Source organism: Salmo salar, chromosome ssa18, assembly GCF_905237065.1.
Source record: "Salmo salar chromosome ssa18, Ssal_v3.1, whole genome shotgun sequence".
In the NCBI taxonomy this organism is placed as follows: Eukaryota; Metazoa; Chordata; class Actinopteri; order Salmoniformes; family Salmonidae; genus Salmo; species Salmo salar.
Genome location: NC_059459.1, coordinates 24,559,184 through 24,578,203, shown reverse-complemented (window position 1 = coordinate 24,578,203; position 19,020 = coordinate 24,559,184). Strand labels below are relative to the sequence as shown.

General features: G+C 43.2%; 1 protein-coding gene and 1 non-coding gene across 3 annotated transcripts in view; both read left to right on the top strand.

The window, feature by feature from the left end:
• LOC106577125 (pro-neuregulin-3, membrane-bound isoform) overlaps positions 1-19,020 on the top strand; it is a 393,710-nt gene that overhangs the window by 286,256 nt on the left and 88,434 nt on the right. The window lies entirely within an intron of this gene.
• trnaa-ugc (transfer RNA alanine (anticodon UGC)) lies at positions 959-1,034 on the top strand. The gene has a single exon. It is a non-coding gene; the product is annotated as a tRNA-Ala (tRNA).

The window sequence follows — 19,020 nt, the reverse complement described above, 5'->3', positions numbered from 1 at the left end:
AGAAATCCTGCTATGCCCTCCGGTGAACCACCAAACAGGCAAAGCATCAATAGAGGACTAAGATGGAATCGTAGTACACCGGCTCCGACACTTGTCGGACTGGCAAGTTTCTTCACTGACATTTTCATTCGCTCCCTGTCTGATTCTGTAATACCAACATGTTTCAAGCAGACCACCATAGTCCCTGTGCCCAAGAACAGTAAGGTAACCTGCCTAAATGACTACCGACCCGTAGCACTCACGTCTGTAGCCATGAAATGCTTTGAAAGGCTGGTCATGGCTCACATCAACACCATTATCCCAGAAACCCTAGACCCACTCCAATTTACATACCACACCAACAGATCCACAGATGATGCAATCTCTATTGCACTCCATACTGCCCTTTCCCACCTGGACAAAAGGAACACCTATGTGAGAATGCTATTCATTGACTACAGCTCAGCGTTCAACACAATAGTGCCCTCAAAGCTCATCACTAAGCTAAGGACCCTGGGACTAAACATTTCCCTCTGCAACTGGATCCTAGACTTCCTGATGGGCCGCCCCCAGGTGGTAAGGGTAGGTAACAACACATCCGCCACGCTGATCCTCAACACGGGGGCCCCTCAGGGTTGCGTGCTCAGTCCCCTTCTGTACTCCCTGTTCACTCATGACTGCACGTTCAGGCACAACTCCAACACCATCATTACCTTTGCTGATGACACAACAGTGGTAGGCCTGATCACTGACAACGATGAGGCTGCCTATAGGGAGGTGTCCAGAGACCTGACCGTGTGGTGCAAGGACAACAACCTCTCCCTCAACGTGATCAAGACAAAGGAGATGATTGTGGACTACAGGAAAAGGAGGACCGAGCACGCCCCCATTCTCATCGACGAGGCTGTAGTGGAGCAGGTTGAGAGCTTCAAGTTCCTTGGCGTCCTCGGCACATGTGACAAATAAAAGTTGATTTCACGGTCCCGTGTGGCTCAGTTGGTAGAGCATGGTGTTTGCAACGCCAAGGTTGTGGGTTCGATTCCCACGGGGGACCAGTACGGAGAAAAAAATGTATAAAATGTATGCATTCACTACTGTAAGTCGCTCTGGATAAGAGCGTCTGCTAAATGACTATAATGTAAATGTAATTTCATTTGAAATGCAACATAAAAATTGACATCTGACATTGAATGCAAAACATGAAATAAACTACTTTCACTTTGACTAACACATGGCTAGTTTAAATAGGACTGTTATTTCAGACATCCTGATGTTGCAGGTGCTCAGTCAGTCAGAATTTGTCGCCTCTTTAATGACTGCAGTGCTGCAGTCCATCCATGAAGTTAATGAAACTGCAAGTAAATAGGCTACTAGAGACTATATTATTATTATTATAACCATTAGCTTTGCAGAAGCAGCAGCCACACTTCCTGGAGTCCACACAAAACACAAAATATGCCAAGTAACAAAACACTGGTACACTGATTGACAAGGACAGTCACACAAATGTAAAATACAACGATATACAAACAATACAAAAACATAATTTTTCAGCACCCCATGAATGGCTGCTTGACTGTTGACCACACTTATACCTGCTGGCGCCACTCACAAACTGATCCCTTCATCCATGTCAGAGCAATATGTTTACAACCAATAAGTGAAAGAATTCTGCTTTACATTAGACGTATCATGCTTCTAAGGGCTGGTAACAGCCTTAAAACAGCATAGATCTTTTTTAACCCCTTTTTCATGATATCCAATTGCGATCCAATTACGATCTTGTCTCATCATTACAACTCCCCAATGGGCTCGAGAGAGGCGAAGGTCAAGTCATGCATCCTCCGAAACATGACCCGCCAAACCGTGCTTCTTAACACATGCCCGCTTAACCCGGAAGCTAGCCGCACCAATGCGCCACAAGGAGTCACTAGAGCGCGATGAGCCAAGAAAAGCCCCCCCGGCCAAACCCTCTCCTAACACGGACGATGCTGGGCCAATTGTGCGCCGCCCTATGGGACTCCCAGTCACGGCCGGTTGTGACACAGCCTGGGATCGAACCAGAGTCAGTAGTGACGCCCCAACCACTGCGATGCAGTACCTTAGACCGCTGCACGACTCGGGAGGCCTAGAACATAGATTCTATTGAAAATATTTTAATTAAAGCCGTAGGGCTTCATAATACTATTACATACACATTTCAGTCGCTCTTATCCAGAAAGAAAATTAGGGTTGAAAGTTCCTTGCTCAAGGGCATGTCGATAGATTTTTCACCAAGTCGGCTCTGGGATTCAAACCAACGGCCTTTCAGTTACTGGCCCAATGCTCTTAACCGGTAAAATACCTGCCGCCAACACAATCAAGCAAACCACTGATGCAATGCCTAGAGCAAAACATGCTCAGCAGAGCACAGAGGGGATATGATTGCAGCATATCCAGAATGATCACATAATTATGCATGCTATTTTTAACATTAAATCATCTAGCTACTGGTGCATATTTATTGAGCTTTGCGTTATTGCATTGGCTACGTTGTTTATCTGTGTGCTTTTGTGTTCCAACCCTTGACATTGAATTTAGTGCAATGCGTGGTTTGATTCTAAATTGATAGATTTGAATAATTTGTCTTTCTTTCACCAAGATTGTGGGAGTTTGGGAATGTTGTGGTGCATGTGCTTTTGAATGCACTGGAATGCTGTAAGAAGTGACCTCTATAGCTTAATTATCCTTGACACTCCCTGTCGGATATTGTCAGTTTGAACAACACTTAAAACATAGGCGACAAAGTCAGTACCGCCAGGTTATTAGGCAACTTGCTGTTGGAGCCATGTTAGAAAACACATATGGGGTAGAGAGACAGGAAGAGTGGGGATATGTGTGGGTAATTAGTTCAAAACTAGCCTACATCCATCTACTAACTAGCTCTTGTCAGATCTAAGTATTGTTCCGTGAGTCAAACACAACACATCATTAATTGTGTGTTGGTTGATCTCATAGTAATCTCGTTCCCAGACACTTCTGCTCAAATGCGTGAAGATTCTGGTGGACCAACGTGTCAAACTTGGCCTTCGTCAGCCAGTACAGAAAGACCGGGAGAAACTCCTGGGCGCACAGGCAATGGCTTAATTGGCTTAATCTACCAACCAATCACCTCCCATATCACCTTCCCCTAACCCTCCCCACACCTGGCCTCTCCATTGGCATAAACCTGACGTTGTGCTGACATGGCAGCTGTCAAATCTGGGAAGTACCATCAGTGGACACAGCTTGTCTGATTGCATTATCACTACCAGATATTTGCTGTACTTTTTAGAGTCACCTTAATGAACACAGCATCAGCTTAACAGGAGATTCCTGCACTGTCAATGTCCTCTATCACCACCGTTGGACTGTGGAGGGGAATAATGGAGAGGATGCATGGTTGTCACATCCAGACAAGTTGTGTTGGGCTTCTGGCGTTGTGTGCTCCCATCTGTCCTGTACCTGTTTATAGGGCTGTTATCAAGGAATAGGATGGCAATAAAGCCCAAAACCGAGCACAACCACATCCCTAACCATAAACATAGTTTGACAGGGACACGGGACATAGGGAGTCTCCTATGTCACATTTTTAGTTGACAGATTCAACTGGCATAAGCAAAGAAGACAGAGGAGGTTCATTGCGTGACCAAGCCATCATCATTAGTGTCATTGTACTCCCACATAGGCCAATGTATGACGAGCATGGTTCAGTAAAGCAATGGAAAGTAACAGTGCACAGTGTCCAAGAGATGTTGTGGCCTGCTGCCGTCCTCTAGGACCATGTGACTGATGCTGTCGTGCTGCTGTGTAAAGGCAGTGTGCTCAGGCATACACATCATGCAAGGACAGCTCTGTCAAATGCATGTTGTCTGTACTTCACTCTGCAGAGTGGGTAGATATTTTAGTGTCTTGCAGATACTCGTCCCTCCTCCTCTGTCTTTAAGGTAGTGGTTTAGATATATGTGACCGACCGACTCGATGAAATCGTGTTTTTTAAATTGGATAAACGTAGAGACTATAGAATATGGTATATCATACACTACAGTTGAGGACCAATGGGAAAGTAAATCTGCTTTGAATGTTGCTTAACCTCACTTTTGGTAAGCCTAATGGAGAGCTCTTCTTTGTCTACACCCATTCAACATTGTTCACACCCCTTAGCCCCACCCATTTCTTTAAGGATTCACATGTGAGGTCATGTACTAAACAACCAAAGATTTTCCCCATGTATCTACCTGGCAGTGTTGACATCCCCAGTGAGATGGTTAGGGACTCTGTCTTAACACTGAGCCATGGGCAGCAGCTCTCAGCCTGTGCTGAAGGGTTGTTATCAGGTGAAGAACCCCTGAGCACCCGGTGCTAACAGACCAGATGGAGCTGCTGCAGCCTGACTGTCAGGAACAAGAGACAGGCCCCAGATGAGCTGAGAGCTCAGATTTCTCTCTCTCTCTCTCTCTCTCTCTCTCTCCTCTCTCTCTCTCCCCATGGGAAATATATGTTTACATTGCCAAAGCAGGTCAAATAGATATAAAACAAAAGTGAAATAAACAATAAAAAATGAACAGTAAACATTACACTTACAAAAGTTCCAAAGGAACAGAGACATTTCAAATGTCATATTATGGCTATAGGTCGGCAACAGGTCACAAATCTTGCTTCTGTGATGGGACACTGGTATTTCACCCAATAGATATGGGAGTTTATCAAAATTGGATTTGTTTTCGAATTCTTTGTGGTACACAGACCTCTTTGTGGTACACAGATGATGTGTATGCCTGAGCACACTGCCTTTACACAGCAGCATCTGAGAGAAATATGTGTCTCTAATATGGTCATACATTTGCCAGGAGGTTAGGAAGTGCAGCTAAGTTTCCACCTCATTTTCTGGGCAGTGTGCACATAGCCTATCTTCTTTTGAGAGCCAGGTCTGCCTGGATCAGTCACAGTGGTCAGGTATTCTGCCAAATAGCATTCTAGTTTGCTTTACTTTTTGTTAATTCTTTCCAATGTGTGAAGTAATTATCTTTATGTTTTCTCATGATTTGGTTGGGTCTAATTGTGTTGCTGTGCTGGGGCTCTGTGGGGTCTGTTTGTGTTTGTGAAGAACAAAGCCCCAGGACCAGCTTGCTTATGGGACTCTTCTCCAGGTTCATTTCTCTGTAGTTGATGGCTTTGTTATAAAAGGTTTGGGAATCGCTTCCTTTTAGGTGGTTGTAGAATTTAACTAGGATTTTGATAATTAGCAGGTATCGGCCTTATTTGATTCAAGTATTGTTTGCCAGATCCTAATTGCCAGATGTCGAATTTGATGTTCCTTTTGATGGCGTATAAGGCCCTTCTTGCCTTTTTGCTCAGATCGTTCACAGCTTTGTGGAAGTTACCTGTGGCGCTAATGTTAAGGCTGAGGTAGGTATAGTTTTTTGTGTGCTCTCGGGCAACGGTGTCTAGATGGAATTTGTATTTGTGGTCCTGGCAATTTTTGTCTTACTGAGATTTACTGTCAGGGCCCAGGTCTGACAGAATCTGTGTAGAAGATCTAGGTGCTGCTGTAGGCCCTCCTTGGTTGGGGACAGAAGCACAAGATCTTCAGCAAACAGTAGACATTTTATCTAAGATTCTAGTAGGGTGAGTCCTGGTGCTGCAGACTGTTCTAGTGACTCGCCAATTCGTTGATATATATGTTGAAGAGTGTGGGGCTTAAACTGCATCCCTGTCTCACCCCACAGCCCTGTGGAAAGAAATGTGTGTTTCTTGCCAAATTTAACCGCACACTTGTTGTTTGTGTACATGGATTTTATAATGTTGTATGTTTTTCCCCCAACACCGCTTTCCATCAATTTGTATAGCAGACCCTCACGCCAAATTGAGTCAATAGCTTTTTTGAAATCAACAAAGCATGAGAAGACTTTGCCTTTGTTTTGGTTTGTTTGTTTGTCAATTAGAGTGTGCAGGGTGAATATGTGGTCTTTCGCACGGGAATTTGGTAAAATTAAGCTCAGTACAGTGTTTTCACTGAGGAAATGTAAGAGTCTGATGTCAACGATAAGGCAGAGGATTTTCCCAAGGTTGCTGTTGATGCATATCCAACTTTATTGGCATGGGAAACATATGTTAACATTGCCAAAGCAAGTGAAGTAGATAATATACAAAAGTGAAATAAACAATGATGTCTCCTCATCATGGTGACAAATGCAAGCCTGGGGCTCTCTGGCAAAATGGACTGGCCTAATTAACACAGTAATGACGCTGCAAAGTTGACTCATCTCACCTGTATAATTAACACTTGTTGCGTAAATCCCTCTCTCCCTATCTCTTTATCTCTCTCTCTCCTTCTCATCTCCTTCTCTCTGCATTTATTCCCCCCTCTCTCTCTCTCTCTCTCACACTCTCTCGTTCTCTCATTCTCCCCCTCCCCTGTCTCTGTACTAATATAAAACAAGCCCAAATTGAAATGAGATATGGAACCACACATTCAGAGCAATGGGGATATCAGTCTCTTTCTCTCTCTCTCATTCTCTCATTCTCTCTCTGTGTGAATGTCAATTGTGCCCTTACACTTTAACATTCTACAGTGTGTCACAGAGACAGAAAATGTAAGTCTAACTAGAGGACACATCTCACAGAAAGAGAAGAGGTTCTTTCGACTGGGTTGAACAAAGACTTGGCTGTGTCTGGCCTGTGCTGTCTTTTCCCATCTTATTTCCCGATGAGTTTTCAGGCATTATTTTAAAGTGGAGTCTTAGATCTATTTTTTTTTTACAATTAGCGCCAAGCATGGACCCGGTCCCGCGGCGAGGAACAACTCCTGTGTAAATGTCTTCTTGTGATGAACTAATTATTTCCTCTCTTCTTCCTCATCATTAATTCCTTACCCCTTCCCCCACTCCCATCCAAAAAGTAAGGATGTAAACAAGAGTTTTGAAAAGTTTCAAAATATTTTTATGGGGGCTGACGGTGTCCTGTTTGCTAAAGTTTCATAATGCAAATGCTAGTGCTACATGTAATAACAATTGCCAGAATGACAAAAACTATTTTATCGCAGCTCTGCTGCTCTTTGAGGCTGTCTGAATGCCCATCAAATTAAAACTAGCCTTCATTATTGACCAAATGTGCTATTATGGAGGATACTGCACCAAAGCACAGATAGCTAAGGCAATTATTGGTTAAAGTAAACTCAATTTGACTGTATCTTTTTTTCTCATTTACATTATTTAATATGAGTCATCACATTAGCCACATGCTTCTTCAACACAAAAACACTTTCAGTGGAAGAATTAGCTCAGATTAAAGAAATTACATTGTCTATATCTCACAAGCCGCTCAACATAAAGCTAATGTAAAGCATGGATTTGTGTGGCTCTCTGTTCAAAGCCATTGATCTGAAACATTGTGGTTCAGTTACTCGTTACATGCATCTCTTGAAAGAAATACAAATAAAATAAATAAGCAAAAAAACGGTTTCAACCAATGATAAAATGTCTGTGCAATTTATACACACCACTTATTGGTTGTTAAAAAGCGTGGCAAAAACACATTTTAATTCCTTTTAATTCATGACACAGTCATGCAAACCATGTCTGACTTGCTTTCACAAGCATCCCCTTGATACCCATCAGAGGGAGGGAGAGTTGTAAATGATTCAAGTGGTTCAGCCGACACTGTGATTTTAAGTATGTTTAAAAGTGCACCCTGTGACTGAAATGTGCTGCCCCCTGAGAAGGCAGGTCTTTGTGAATGTGGTTAAAAATAAATATCTGTTTTGCCTCTTGGATGAATGTGTATGTAGTTTCTCAAGTTTCCACTAGGGAAGTTTTACACCGCAGCTGCAGCCTTTATGGGCACAGGAGATATTTTGGGTTATTGACATATACCTCCTTCTGAGTTTTACTGTGGCCTAAGCATGTGACTGTTATGCTATTAAGAACCACTGCGGCCTGGAAGAGAATATGTTCTTAAGCGGTCTATCAGAAGAAGACACGCTTTCTCAATAGAGCCAGGATTCTCTGAAGGTTTATTTTAGGATGGTATTTTATAGCCACTGTCACCTTTGTGACAACTGTATTATATACTGTATATACACTATCGGTCAAAAGTTTTATAACAACAACTCATTCAAGGGTTTTTGTTTATTTTGACAATTTTCTACATTGTAGAATAATAGTGAAGACATCAAAACTATGAATAACACATACGGGATCATATAGTATTATATTTCAGATTCTTCAAAGTAGCCACCCTTTGCCTTAATGACAGCTTTGCACACTCGACTACATGAGGTAGTCACCTGGAATGCATTTCAATTAACAGGTGTGCCTTGTTAAAAGTTAATTTGTGGAATTTATTTCCTTCTTAATGCGTTTGAGCCAATGAGTTGTGTTGTGACAAGGTAGAGGTGGTATACAGAAGATAGCCCTATTTGGTAAAAGACCAAGTCCATATTATGGCAAGAAAAGCTCAAATAAGCAAAGACAAACAACATTCCATCATTACTTTAAGACATGAAGGTCAGTCAACGCAGACAATTTCAAGGACATTTGCAAAAACCATCAAGAGCTGTGATGAAACTGGCTTTCATGAGGATCGCCAGAGGAAAGGAAGACCCAGAGTTACCTCTGCTGCAGAGGATAAGTTCATTAGATTTAACAGCACCTCAGATTCCAGCCCAAATAAATTCTGCACAGAGTTCAAGTAACAGACACGTCTCAACATCAACTGTTCAGAGGAGACTACTTGAATCAGGCCTTCATGCTCGATTTGCTGCAAAAAAACACTACTAATGTAAGGGCCAACGTCGGACAGGAGAAACAGGTACGGGAGTCAGACATTTATTCGGGAACAGACATAGAACAAGACAGGAACAGCGTCAGGACACGGGTAACACGGACATATGACAAACAATGCAGCAGCGGGGAACAGAGCTGGGGAACTGACATATATAGGGGAGGTAATAAACTGGTGATTGAGTGAGTCTAGGTGAGTCCAATATCGCTGAAGCGCATGACGAGGGAAGGCTGGTGTGCGTAAATGATGGTGGCAGGAGTGTGTAATGCAGGGCAGCCTGGCGCCCTCGAGTGCCAGGGGGGAAGAGCGGGAGCAGGCGTGACAGTACCCCCCCCCCCAGGGGCACCACACGGCGTCCCACCTGGGCGAGCAGGCCGAGACATGGGTGCTGGGCAAGCCGGCTGAGGGTAAACTCCCCAAGAACCTGGCAGGGGCGTGGGAGCAGCTTTGCACACTCTTGGCATTCTCTCAACCAGCTTCACCTAGAATGCTTTTCCAGCAGTCTTGAAGGAGTTACCACATGTGCTGAGCACTTGTTGGCTGCTTTTCCTTCACTCTATTGTCCAACTCGACCCAAACCATTTCAATTTGGTTGAGATCGGGTGATTGTGGAGGCCAGGTCATCTGATGCAGCACTCCATCCCCCTCCTTCTTGTTCAAATAGCCCTTACACAGCCTGGAGGTGTGTTGGGTCATTGTCCTGTTGAAAAACAAATGATAGTCCCACTAAGCCCAAACCAGATGGGATGGCGTATCGCTGCAGAACACTTAGCCATGCTGGTTAAGTGGGCCTTGAATTCTAAATAAATCACAGACCGTGTCACAAGCAAAGCACCCCCACACCATAACACCTCGGAAATACACATGCGGAGATCATCCGTCCTCCTCCATGATTTACGAAGGGAAATACACATGCGGGGATCATCCGTTCACCCACAAATTCACCCTCAAATTTGGGCTCCAGACCGAAGGACAAATTTCCACCGGTCTAATGTCCATTGCTCGTGTTTCTTGGCCCATGCAAGTCTCTTCTTATTATTGGTGTCCTATAGTGGTGGTTTCTTTGCAGAAATTCAACCATGAAGGCCTGATTCACACACTCTCCTCTGAACATTTGATGTTGAGATGTCTCTTGAGATGTTACTTGAACTCTGTGAAGGATTTATTTGGACTGCAATTTCTGAGGTTGGTAATTCTAATGAACGTATCCTCTGCAGCAGAGGTAACTCTGGGTCTTCCAATCCTGTGACGTTCCTCATGAGAGCCAGTTTCATCATAGAGCTTGATGGTTTTTGTGACTGCAATTGAAGAAACTTTCAAAGTTCTTTAAATTTTCCGTATTGACTGACCTTCATGTCTTAAGGTAACAATGGACTGTCGTTTCTCTTTGCTTATTTGAGCTGTTCTGTCCATAATATGGACTTGGTCTTTTACCAAATAGGGCTATCTTCTGTATACCCCCCCCCACCTTGTCACGACGCAACTGCTTGTCTCAAACGCATTAAGAAGGAAAGAAATTCCACAATTAACTTTTTTAAGAAGAAACACCTGTTAATTGAAATACAGTCCAGATGATTACCTTATGAAGCTGGTTGAGAGAATGCCAAGAGTGTGCAAAGCTGTCATCAAGGCAAGCGTGACTATTTGAAGAATCTCAAATATAAAATATATTTAGATTTTTTTAATACTTTTTTTGGTTACTACATGATTCATTATGTATTATGTCATAGTTTTGATGTCTTCACTACTATTCTACAATGTAGAAAATAGTCAAAATAAAAACCCTGATGAGTATGAGTAGGTGAGTAGGTGTTCTAAAACTTTTGACCAGTAATGTTTCTATATTTTTTATTGTTGTAATTGTACCCAATTTTGGGTAGTTGATAGTTACGATCTTGTCTTATCGCTACAACTCCTCAAGGGGCTCGGGAGAGGCGAAGGTCGAGATGTGCATCCTCCGAAACATGACACTCCAAGCCACGCTGCTTCTTAACACACTGCTTGGTTAACCTGGAAGCCAGCCGCACCAATGTGTCAAAGGAAAACCATTCGACTGATGACTGAAGTCAGCTTGCTGTTTTCCGGCCTGCCACAAGGAGTCGCTAGAGCGCGATGAGCCAAAGAAAGCCCCCTGGCCAAACCCTCCCCTAACCCGCACAGCACTGGGACAATTGTGTGCCCCCCTGTGGGGCTCCAAGTCACGGCTGGATCGAACCCCAGGCTGTAGTGGCGCCGCAGCACTGCGATGCACTGCCTTAGACTGCGATGCACTGCGCCACTCGGGAGACCCAACTGCATTATACTAATGGTCTGCTAGATAATGTCTAGGAGCAGGAGAGGTGAAACGTGATTTGGTCTAGTCCTCTTCAGACAGAGACTTTAAGCTTGTTGCACGTCTCCTCCAAAGATAAGACAAATTAATCCAGTCAGGTCGCAGAACAAAATGAAAAAACACTGAAAATTAAATCAAAGTAAGTTAAAAAGCAGGGAAATATTAAGCACAAAGATAAGATGTCTAGTGATAAGGTGTTAATATGCAGGAGAGAAGGAGAGAGAATGAAGGAGAGATAAGGGCTGAATGTATAATCTGTACTTTAATTGCATTTTAACCTCAGAATGGGATTCATGCTTGAGCTATACCACTGTATTCATACAGCTTCTAATAATCATCTCCAGTAGCGGCACATGTTGGGTACTTCCTGCATTTATAGAGCACCTTCAATATCTCCTCTCACCATTGGAAAGGCAAAAGTCTTTCTGATAGGGACATAGGAGTTATAATCTTGGTGTACCACTTTTTCTTCCTCGTTGCTAGAGGCGTAGGACTGTCTGCTTCCATGCTGAGCCTGTGGGTTACAGAGAGGAATGGAGAGGTTGGGTTCACCCGGGGGTTGAACAGGGAACATCAGCAAAGTCATGCCATCTTTTATTTTCAGGTCTGCTAGCAGCGACTTGTGAATTATTGAGCACATTTCCTCCCAGTTGAAAGGCTACAGAGGTGCAGGTTGTACAGAAAGACTGGGGCTGAGAGTGAGACAGGGCTCACCTTCGCTAGGCTGCCATGTATACAAATTTCACTTGGCATATTTTATTTAAAGACACGGTTAGCAAACAGGAAAAAGGGCCAACGTGAGGTAGAAAATGAATGTGCACTGGGACCGGCGGCATACAAATGGTTTGTTAGTCTCACCTTAATGCAGTGGTTGTCAAACCTGGTCCTGGGGACAATGAGTCTCTCATCAGCACCTGGATTCACAGGTGAGAAATCACATTCAAAACAATGCACCTGATAACCAGGTCCATTAAGGGACTGGTTCTCAGTCCTGGTCCTGGGGACACAAAGGGGTGCTCATTTTTGTTTTTGCCCTAGCACTACACACCTGATTCAAATCATCAAAGACTTTTGATGAGTTGATCATTTGAATCAGCTGTGTAGTGCTAGGGCAAAAACAAAAATGACCAGGATTGAGAACCAGTCCCATAATGGACCTGGTTATCAGGTGCATTGTTTTGAATGTGATTTCTCACCTGTGAATCCAGGTGCTTATGAGAGACTCATTTGGACAACAGACTGATCAAATTAATTTAGAGATGATCTTCTCTGTTATCTATATGTTTGTGGATTTGAATACGGAATGAATAATGTGTCTGGGGAAAAATACAATGTAATTGACTCAAACAATTGTCTGGAAGACGCAATGTCTAGAACTTAGTGAAATTGGTTGGTGCAGTATCAAATGTCTGTTTTCAACAGTACCATGGTCCTGCTTGTTCACATTGGGTACTCAGTAACCCAAGATGTGACGTCTTCTCACAGCTAAACAGGAGGTTTAGTAGGGTCTCACCTTACTCCCTCTCTTTTATCACCTGACTGGTGGTGATTCTGTAAGAGCTGTGTGATGAGGGGGCCGTAGAAAGTATTTGTTGGTGTGATGGTTGCACTTGCCTCCGCCAATACTATTAGAAAAAAAGGGTTCCAAAAGGGTTATTTGGTTATTCCCATAGCATAACCCTTTTTGGTTCTAGGTAGAACCCTTTTGGTTTCCATGTAGAACTGTCTGTGGAAAGGGTTCTACCTGTATCCAAAAGGTTTCTGCCTGGAACCTAAAAGGGTTCTACAAAGGATTTTCCTATAGGGACTGCCAAATAACCTGTTATGGTTCTAGATAGCACTTTTTTTTCTAAGAGTGTAGTAAAGCCCAAAGCACTGAGGTACTCACCTTGTTAGCCTGCCTAACTCCCTTCTTCTCATTCTGGTCTTATCTGGCTCCCACCCTGTCGTGACTGAAACATAGCATCCCAGATGCATTTCAATCACTCCGTCTGGGAAATATGAAAAGAGACTCTCTTTTGACTCTGATAAGCAGTAATCGAAGACAAATGACATTCCTTGATTATTATTAAAAAGAAAAGTGTCTATGTCATTGAAGGAAGATGTGATCAGTTAAGGCCTCATTTGAAATAAATTGTATTTGATTGGCTAAAAGTGTGATTAAAAACAAGTCCTTGCCATACTCTGGAGTATTATACAATACAGTAATTGGATACATTATACCAAAGAGAATATTGAGCAGTGTATGGAAAGAAACTTGTTGGTTCTTTTTTTTCTCATCTTCTTTTCATTTCTCTCTAGATGTTTTCAGCTTGTTAGTATTACCAATTATTGGACAAACATAGCCTGTTCTTGTACGAAGCTGTGGTTGACAATTTAAACAAATGCAACTCCCTGCCCGACACTCAATGTTTCTACTCTTTTCTGATCTCACACTCTATTTCTCATCTGTCTGTCAATAAAATAATTTCTAAATATTAACGGACAGTGACTTTCCATTCCCTGCTCTCATATACACTGAGTGTACAAAACATTAGGAACACCGTTTTAATATTGAGTTGCAGCCCTTTTGCCCTCACAACAGACTCAATTCGTCAGGGCATGGGCTACAAGGTGTCGAAAGCGTTCCACAGGAATGCTGGCCCATGTTGACGCCAATCGAAAGCATTCCACTGGGTTGCTGGCCCATGTTGACTCCTATGCTTCCCACAGTTGTGTCAAGTTGGCTGGATGTCCTTTGGGTGATGGACCACTCTTGATACACACAGGAAACTGTTGAGCGTAAAAACCCCAGCAGCGTTGCAGTTCTTGACACACTCAAACGGTGTGCCTTGCACCTACTACCACACCCCATTCAAAGGCACTTAAATCTTTTGTCTTGCCCATTCACCCTCTGAATCGCACACATACACAATCCATGTCTCAATTGTCTCAAGGCTTAGACATCCTTCTTTAACCTGTCTCCTCTCCTTCATCTACTCTGATTGACATGGATTTAACAAGTGACATCAATTAGGGATCATAGCTTTCACCTGGATTCACCTGATCAGCCTGTCATGGAAAGTGTATGTTTTGTACACTCAGTATATGAGTGCCAGCAAACCCTCATCTAAGTACAAACACAAAGACTACCACATACAGATGTAGGATCTTCATTTGATCACTCTTTTGTTGCTCAGGAAATGCAGATGAGCTTTGTGATTTACATAAATTCACTGAAAAGCCAAATTAACACACGTTTATATTAACAGTACTGCACTTTTCATGTAGCCTACTTTTGGCCAGTTTATAGCCTATCCACCAATCAAGCAACATTATGGACTACGTGTTGCAGTGACAATATAGGTCAAATTAAGATCCTACATCTGTTCATTAAGAGACACAGATACAGTGCCTTGCAAAAGTATTCACCCCCTTGGCATTTTTCCTATTTTGTTTCAATACAACCTGGAATTTAAAAATTAAAAAACAATCTAAATGTTTTAAAGTGGTGCGTGCATATGTATTCAGCCCCTTTGCTATGAAGCCCCTAAATAAGATCTGGTGCACCCAATTACCTTCAGAAGTCACATAATTCATTAATTAAAGTCCACCTATGTGCAATCTAAGTGTCACATGATCTCAGTATATATACAACTGTTCTGAAAGGCCCCAGAGTCTGCAACACCACTAAGCAAGGGGCACCACCAAACAAGCGGCACTATGAAGACCAAGGAGCTCTCCAAACAGGTCAGGGACAAAGTTGTGGAGAAGTACAGATCAGGGTTGGGTTATAAAAAAAATATCAGAAACTGAGCATCCCACGGCGCACCATTAAATCCATTATTAAAAATGGAAAGAATATGGCTGTCACGTCTGCTCCCCCCCCACCCCCCAGCACTTGAGGACGCCAGGCTGCCCTGCATCTCTCACTCCTATCATCTATTACGCACACCTGCCTTCCCACGTCACACGCATCAGCGATATTGGACTCACCTGGACTCACTCATCATCTGTTTATTTCCTCCCCTATATTTGTCAGTTCCCTTGCTCTGTTCCCACTGGTGCATTGATTGTCTTTTGTTTGTGTTACCTGTTTGCTGACGCTGTTCCTGTCTCATTCCATGTCCGTTATTTATTAAATGTTTTACTCCCTGTACCTGCTTTGTCTCTCCAGCATCATCCACGTGACAATGGCACCACAGCAAACCTGCCAAGAGAGGGCCGTCCACCAAAACTCACGGACCAGGCAAGGAGGGCATTAATCAGAGAGGCAACAAAGAGACCAAAGATAACCCTGAAGGAGCTGCAAAGCTCCACAGCGGAGATTGGAGTATCTGTCCATAGGACCACTTTAAGTCGTACACTCCACAGAGCTGGGCTTTACAGAAGAGTGGCCAGAAAAAAGCCATTGCTTAAAGAAAAAAATAAGCAAACACGGTTGATGTTCTCCGAAAAGCATGTGGGAGACTCCCCAAACATATGGAAGAAGGTACTCTGGTCAGATGAGACTAAAATTCAGCCTTTTGGCCATCAAGGAAAACGCTATGTTTGGCGCTAACCCAACACCTCTCATCCCCCTGAGAACACCATCCCCACAGTGAAGCATGGTGGTGGCAGTATCATGCTGTGGGGATGTTTTTCATCGGCAGGGACTGGGAAACTGGTCAGAATTGAAGGAATGATGGATGGCGCTAAATACAGGGAAATTCTTGAGGGAAACCTGTTTCAGTCTTCCAGAGATTTGAGACTGGGACGAAGGTTCACCTTCCAGTAGGACAATGACCCTAAGCATACTGCTAAAGCAACACTCGAGTGGTTTAAGGGGAAACATTTAAATGTATTGGAATGGCCTAGTCTAAGCCCAGACCTCAATCCAATTGAGAATATGTGGTATGACCCAAAGATTGCTGTACACTTGCGGAACCCATCCAACTTGAAGGAGCTTCAGCGGTTTTGCCTTGAAGAATGGACAAATATCCCAGTGGCTAGATGTGCCAAGCTTATAGAGACATGCCCCAAGACACTTGTCGCTGTAATTGCTGCAAAAGGTGGCTCTACAAAGTATTGACTTTGGGGGGGGGGGTGAATAGTTATGCATGCTAAAGTTTTCTGTTTTGTCTTATTTCTTGTTTGTTTCACAATAAAAAATATTTCTCAGTAGGCATGTTGTGTAAATCAAATGATACAACCCCCCCCAAAATCAAGTTTAATTCCAGGTTGTAAGGCAACAAAATAGGAAAAATGCCAAGGGGGGTGAATACTTTCGCAAGACACTGTATACCTATTTTCAGAGAGTGCTGTACTTATCTGAGCCCATTCTGAACCATTGAGAGAGAAGGAGAAACTATAGTAGCTTTAAAGTGTGTAATTCTGTCCGGGCCAGGGCTAGATGGATACTCCAGAGTGTAGGGAGCATAAGGGCCAAGCCGCTTGTGAGTGGCGCTCGCTCTTGTCATCCCTGTGTAGGTGTCAAGCTGCCCCGTTGAGCCTGATCTGATGGCTTGCTCCGTTCTTGAGAAAATGGCTCTCTGAGAGTCCTTCTTCAGCTCGAGCTGTTCCAGCATGTCCACTAACCTGAGAGTTCAGGGGGGCTGAATGCTAGCTGTGTGGCTACCCTCATGCTGGGTCAAGCCCACTTGGCCACGCGGTATGAGGTTTTGTGAAGTGAAGCAGTTAAGAGGACGGAGTCAAGACAATATATCCATTGTCCACTTTGCCCAGAATGCCATTTTATGCTCAGAAAATGGGTTGCAATCTGGTAGGATATACAATAATTGAAAAGTCATGTCAGAGTTGTAGAAACGGATTGCTGTGCCCCATCTTTACATAGACCTTAACGCTTGACTCGGGGGCAGTTGCTGCACATTCGACTGTAGACCAAAAGGTCAGACAGTAACATGAGGGTACATTGTTTTGATCCATAATCTATCTTGTGTCGCTTGGGCACAATAATTGCTTTTTCAAAATGTCAAATGTTCTATATCTGTTGTTAAATCAAGAGACTTGATAAATGTTCATCATAAAGGCACACAAAACCAGAATAGCACTTAAACAATCCAGAGGAAGAATTATTGACGAAAATACAGAGCATAGAGCACATGAGTAGTCAGCCGGTGAGTGCTGCTTTCTCTCTCTTGCACGCATGATCTCTCTCTCTCTCTCTTTCTTCTCTCTTTCCTCTCTCTTCCCTCTCTCTCTTTCCTCTCTCTCACACACTCTCAAACACAATGGGCGGTCTCTCCTCCAGATGCTTCAGTTTAGGAAATATGACATGTGTATGAGGGGGCAGTACTTGTGTGCTACAGTGTAAACATTACTAAGGCAGGTTTGATTGAATCTGATGGCTAGGGACAGATCTTCGTATCCTGTATCTGTTACTATGTTAAACTAACTTTATGTAATAGGATTATCTCCTTTCGCCAGCGTTCAAAGCTTACACCTCTCAGCCCCCTGGGATTATACCACGTCTGCCTAATGAAAGGCCCACTGCCTACCACAGCCCAAAATGCTCAAATGCTAAACATGCTAATGTTCTTTTCACCAGATCAAACTTAAGGCAGTTACCTGACATTTCCCAACGTCCACCATTTCATAATTGAAATCATCTCGAAGAGTACTACCAATCCAAAGTGCTGTTGTGCAAATCCAACTGCAAAGTATTATAAGGATTTCTATCTGTAAAAGGCTATGATATAATACCATAATGTCATACCATTTTGATGTTTATCTCTAAAGTCATAAAAATATATTAACAACAAGAAATTATACACTGTCAATTCAATATAGAATGATAGTACAGTAGACTAAAGTATATTGTTTCATACTACACAAAATAGTTTCCCACACGGTAACTTCTGAACTTTTCCATTAGAATGTGACTGGCGATGCTAACTGAGTCTGTTGATGCCCTGCACATGTTGTGATGTGTGTCCCCACATCCTCAGATGAACCTGAGGCCTTATATTTATATCTATCTCCTGCCTACAGAGCTTTGTGCATCAGGCTCCATTGGTTAGTGAGATATACACCTCGTTCTACAACCCCCCTCCCATGTTTGTTCCTGCTAATTAATGACTGTGGCGCTAATTAAAACCAGAGCAGCTTTCAATACCTTCTGCCTCCTTCAGAGAAATATCACATTTCCATTTACTTGTCCCAGAGACTAATGAACATTCTGGTGCAGGTTTTCAGGCGAGAAACACAGTGGCAGGAAACTGCGCCAAGTGGGATTGGTAGAGAGTGTGTCTTCATAACCAGAGGGCAACATGAGAGAGACACAGGAAGGAGACAGGCCTGCCATGAGAATTGTGTGACTGAGTATGCAATGATTGCCAAGGAAAAACACATGTACTGTACGCACATAATATGCAAAAATAAAATATATTCACATGCATTTCGCATTATACCATGGGAAAGAAGTACAAATAAATGCAATGAGCGTACACAAATATACACTATATGGCCAAAACTATCTGGACACTTGTTCAGAACATTTCATTCCAAAATCATGGGCATTAATATGGAGTTGATCTCCCCTTTGCTGCTATAACAGCCTCCACTAGATGTTGGAACATTGCTGCTGGGACTTGCTTCCATTCAGCCACAAGAGCATTAGTGAGGTCGGACACTGATGTTGGGCAATTAGGCTTGGCTCGCAGTCGGTGTTTCAATTCATCCCAAAGGTGTTCGATGGGGTTCAGGTCAGGGCTCTGTGTAGGCCAGTCAAGTTCTTCCACACCGATCCCGACAAACCATTTCTCTATGGATCTCGCTTTGTGCACTGCTGAAACAGGAAAAGGCCTTCCCCAAACTGTTGGCAAGTTCAAATCAAATCAAATCAAATTGTATTAGTCACATGCGCCGAATACAACAGGTGTAGACCTTAACGTGAAATGCCTACAAGCCCTTAACCAACAATGCAGTTT